Source organism: Gorilla gorilla, chromosome 2 (genome assembly GCF_029281585.2).
Source record: "Gorilla gorilla gorilla isolate KB3781 chromosome 2, NHGRI_mGorGor1-v2.1_pri, whole genome shotgun sequence".
NCBI classification, from domain to species: domain Eukaryota; kingdom Metazoa; phylum Chordata; class Mammalia; order Primates; family Hominidae; genus Gorilla; species Gorilla gorilla.
In genome coordinates this window covers 190,651,108-190,656,681 of record NC_086017.1, presented here as the reverse complement: position 1 = coordinate 190,656,681, position 5,574 = coordinate 190,651,108, and positions in this window count along the sequence as shown.

The window sequence follows — 5,574 nt, the reverse complement described above, 5'->3', positions numbered from 1 at the left end:
AAGTCTAGCCAATCAGAATGCGGCTGCGCCGCATCCCCGCCGCGGCCCAGCAGGTTTAGCCAATCGAAGGCAGCCATGGGGGCGGGAAAGAGGAAAGCGACAGCAGGACAGAAGGAGTTGGGTTGCGGAGCTGGAGGGGGCGGAGCTTCCCGGGTGGGCGAGGGAATGGGCGGAGGCAGTGGGAGAAGAAGGAGGAAGGCTGGAAGAAGCATGGGGGCGGGACTAGGAGGTGCGTCTGGACGCTGAGGAGCGGCGGGAACCCGGGTAGGGGAAGGTAGACCCCTGGAAATTGAACGGGTGTCTCCACGCCGAGATTCCTGTCCAGTGACTGTGGGGAATGCGGATTTCTTTCTTTTTTTCTTCAGAAAAAGTATTTTAAACTAACTTTTATGTTGAAAAAATAAAAATTTTGCGCTCCACTTTGGGATAGGGGAATCAGTAAATCAGACAAATTGATAGGATCTTGCAATTTTTAAAATGGTTATTAATAAGTAAAAGAAGAATGAAATTATGCGTTATCCCAGCTAAACCTAGGTAGCGCTTTAAAAACTATTAAAAAACTTATTTCTTTAAAAAAAAGAAAATTTCAGGCCGGGCATGGTGGCTCATGCGTGTAATCCGAGCACTTTGGTAGGCCGAGGCGGGCAGATCACGAGGTCAGGAGTTCGAGACCAGCCTGGCCAATATAGTGAAACCCTGTGTCTACTAAAAATGAGAAAAGTAGCCGGGCCTGTAGTCCCAGCTACGCAGGAGGCTGAGGCAGGAGAATCGCTTGAACCCGGGAGGCAGAGGTTGCAGTGAGCCGAGATTGCGCAACTGCACTCCAGCCTGGGCGACAGAGCAAGACTCTATCTCAAAAAAAAAAAAAAAAAAAAAATCAATTTCTTTTATCCTGTGAGAGGTATTTAAAACAGCTAATCAATCATTCAAGCAAGCACCCAATCCTAAATATGCATCCCCAAAACAGCCTTAGTCCCCTATTTCTACCAGCCTAGTCCAGATCACCTTCCTTTATCCCCAGATTACTGCAACAACTTGTTGCTCTGTCCCTTTGCCACTCTTGATCAAGGGAGCTTCATCTGTGAAAACGCCCAACCCCGATCAGGACACTCCAGCGCTCAAACCCTTAAGATTGCTGCCTATCCTTGTAATTGATCCTTGTCTAGAGTCTAGACATGCAGTGCCTACTTTTAACCTTAGAAACGATTGACTAAAACCCCATCAGTCTCAGTGGCAGAGGGTGGCAGAAAGTGATGAGGCAGTAGGGTGGGAAAAAAGGCTAGTGGGAAAACTCTTTCCCATTCACTTGACAATATAATCACAGTATATCTGATCATTTAGAAAAGCCCTATTAACCCAGTGAGATAATGCAGATGTCAGCACACTATGGCACTAGGGCCAAATCCAGTCTTTTGTGTGTGGGGTGGGGAGGGGAGGTGGGGAAAAGGGGAAGCAGGTGGGAAGACTGCCTTTTTTTTGTTTTTTGTCCTTGAGCTAAGAATGATTATTTCTGTTTTTAAATTATTTTTTTAAATATTTTAAAGAATAATATGTGACAGGTTGGGCATGGTGGCTCACAGCTGTAATCCCAGCACTTTGGGAGGTCCAAGCGGGAGGATCGCTTGAGGCCAGGAGTTCAACACCAGCCTGGGCAACACAGGGAGACCCCCGTCTTTACAAAAAATTTTAAAATTATCTGGGTATGGTGTTGCATGCCCCCTAGCTACTCTGGAGGCTAGGGCGAGAGGATTGCTTGAGCCCGGGAGTTCAAAGCTTCAGTGAGCCGTGATCTCCCCAGTGCACTCCAGCCTGGGTGACAAAGCAAGTCCCTGAAAAAAAAAAAAAAAGAAAAAGAAAGAAGGAGAGAGATGTGAAAACTATGCGAAATTCACACTTCAGTGACCTTTAAGTTTTATTAGGACACAGCCCACACTTACTCATTTATGACTATTTTGCTCTGTAAGGGTAGAGTTGAGTAGTTGGGAGACAGAGACTATGTGTCCCACTCAGCTGGAGAATACATTTATTACTGGACCCTTTACAAGAAGAGTTTGCAGACCTGAGCTAACACATGTAATATAACCAGCATAGCGTGCATAAGTACCCTATGTTAACTGTTGTCCCCATTATTATAGCTGTCACTGTAGCTGCATATCAAATCCCCAAAATATTTCTTCTTCCAATCTATGTTTTTATGATGTGTTTGACTAGTAGCTGAAGAGTATAAAATACTGAGATGTTTTCTAATAATGAAATATTGAAGAGATGCTATTTGTGAGTTTATAATACACAGTTATCCATTTAAATCAATGTAGCATTTAAATGCCAAGTAATTTATATACAGCAAATTAACTAGATTTTGATATCGCTGAACATTGATATCTCTCTTCAATACTATCTCCAACATCTCTCATGTTTGAAGATAATATATCCTAGAAGTAAAATACCTATCTAGTCTAAAAGAGAGTAAAATATTTGTTCCACTTGTTCAGCGTTTATCTTAAAACAAAACAGTTCAAGAGGGTTGATGATGAGGACCACGCCCCCTAGCCTCTGGAAAGCCTGAGATGGGACTGTCTCCTCCCCAGATTTAAGACTGTCCTGCACCGTGTGCGGAGTAACCAAACTGTGCAGGAGAATCGTAAATCTGACAGCACAAAGAAGATGAAAGTGACACTCAGATGATTTTGCTTAAAGTCAGGTTTTGCTCCATTTGATAATTTGGAAAAGTACTAGAAAACAGATCATTTGTTTGTTCATTCATTCGTAATATCAGGTTGGCTTGGTCTCTTGATGTCCCATTGGAATCACGGCTTCATTTAATAATAAGCCATTGAAATGAATTTCAAAGGAAATAAACTTCACAGTACATCTGATGTTTCAGGACAAATCACATGTTGACACAGATAAAAGTGCACACTTGTGAATCCTTTGATAAATTTTAATCAATAAAAAATGTAACAGGACACTAAGACTATTGGCCCTGAAATATTGAATTGCTGGAGCATGAGATTGTTCAGAGAGAAAACCTATTCAGCCTTCTAAAAGAACTATGTCGGGGGATGGGCATCCTCCATATTAATGACGTTATTTCCTTTGACTTAACAGTATGGCTGTTTTCTTCCATTCTTTTTTTTTTTTTTTTTTTTTTTTTTTTTTATAAAACAGAGTCTCGCTCTATAGCCCAGGCTGGAGTGCAGTGGCATGGTCTCAGCTCACTGCAACCTCCATCTCCCAGGTTGAAGTCATTCTCCTGCCTCAGCCTCCCCAGTAGTTGGGACTACAGGCATGTGCCACCATGCCCAGCTAATTTTTGTATTTTTAGTAGAGAAGGAGTTTCACCATGTTGGCCAGGCTGGTCTTGAACTACTGGCCTCAAGAGATCCACCTGCCTCGGCCTCCCAATCTTCAATTCTTAGGAAAACTAGTTGAAAGTACATTAAAACAAAAGTACTAACCCAGCAAAATCTGCTTTATGAAATATAAAATATATGAGGGTTGGAGTTTTTTGAGTAGTGATATTTCTCCCCTGTTGTCTAACATGTTTTCTCTAAAGTCTTGGCTCAGCCTATATTAATGTTGTCAATAACTAGTCAGATTAAACAGCAACAACTCAAGGTTATTGTCTGTTATTTCAGTTCTCAAAGGCACAGCATATCAAAACTATCAATGCTTGCAATTTTCCCCCTGAACCAATATATCAGGTATGTCAACCTAAAAACAAAAGATGTTGAAGTAACAGGTATATAAATTTATCTAGCCCAGAGTAGGTGCTCAGTGGTTGATTCCGAATCCAGTTTACAAAAATAAAGAGCCTTTCAAAAATCATTTGTAATATCCAAGCATCAAGAATTTCCTCTGTGGCCCCAGGTGCAACGATTGGCTTTGCCACATTGGGTCGCTGGTCCTCCATTCTTGTAATGATCCACCAGGACTTGTGATGCTGGATCCTCTCTACTTTCTTCACCAGCCCTGTCAGCACTCAGGTTATGGAATTTCAGCAGTCATTACAAAATGTTACATATCTTATCCTCTGTCTCAGCTTTTATTAAGTTCAGCATTGAAAAAAAAATGCAACTGCTGTTTATGCAAGCTAGGAAACAAATTCAGAAAATTATCATCCATCTGTCAGGAAGAAATGACACAAAAATTTATGTACATTTAGAATTATTTTGTTTCATGCTGCAAAATATATAAAGTTGGCAGTAGTAAAAAGCAATTTTCAAAATAGACATTTTTGTGTGGATATGTGTATGAGGAGTCATTGTAAGCACCATCCTTTGTGTACTGAAGTTCCAAATGTATAACACTCATCCAAGCACTATTGAGATAAAAGATAAATACCTGGTATCATATATAGGGTTTTTCAACAATAGAAATATGATTGGTAAGATTCATACATGTTTGCCATCAGAATAGTAAGAGATCTATCCATTTCAATAATGTAACCTAGATCTACAAAGAAGCAAATAAAAGTATGTTTGGTCACAGCTGGTAACTTTATAACACACTAATAGGTTTGCTATGGTATTAACAATGGTCCTGAACAGACAAGAAAGTAAAGAAAAAAAGATGAAGTGCTAAATGCTCGGTGAGTTGTACGAGTCTATATTGTTATTTCATTATCTTTAAAAAAAAAAAACCTCTTCTTTGTTCATTCAGTATAGCTTTTGGGGAAAATCACCATGTGAGTTAGCAATGCCAACATTTAATCAACTGGTGCTGTAAAGTGACACTGTGTCACTTGGGGCCACTTTTGGGCAAATCAGGGCTTCTCATTGATCTAGGTCAGTAGCAACACCATGTTGTAAGGCTGTTACACAGCTCGAGGAGCAATACTCTCTTGAGTCCAAGGTTCTTGCTAAGGATGGCTTCTTTGGAACACTTGAAACTGCTTTGGAATAGAAAGGATTTCATCGGCCACACGATAATAATGACTACAAATTACTGAACTTTATGTGCTATCATAGGAAAGACGCTTTATATACAATATTTTCCATTAATCGACTTATCCTTCTGAGGGTTTTGGCAGAAGAGGCCCAGAGATTTACCAGCTTGCTCAACATCACAAAGCTACTGAGAGTCAGGATTTGAAACTAGAGTTGTCTGAACCTACTGAGTATGCTGTTTCTACTTCAAGATATCTTTCTCTTTCCACTTCCATGCTTCTAGTAAACTTGAAAAACAATAATTTCAATTATATGTAATATATAGTAATCTGTATATATTATATATGTATATACACAGACATGTATGTAAATCTAAAAGTATAAAAAGATACAGAGAACTAAGTCTTCCCTTTTACCTGTATCCCTAACCGTCTCCTCTTCAGGGTGGTTCTATGCTTATACAACTGATTATGTAGATGTATTCCCCCTTCTCTATTTTTTCTGATCCAAATGTAACTCACAATACACTAGGGATCTTTAAGAAGCATTCTCGGGCCGGGCGCGGTGGCTCACGCCTGTAATCCCAGCAGTTTGGGAGGCCGAGGCGGGTGGATCACGAGGTCAGGAGATCGAGACCATCCTGGCTAACACGGTGAAATCCCGTCTCTACTAAAAATATAAAAAA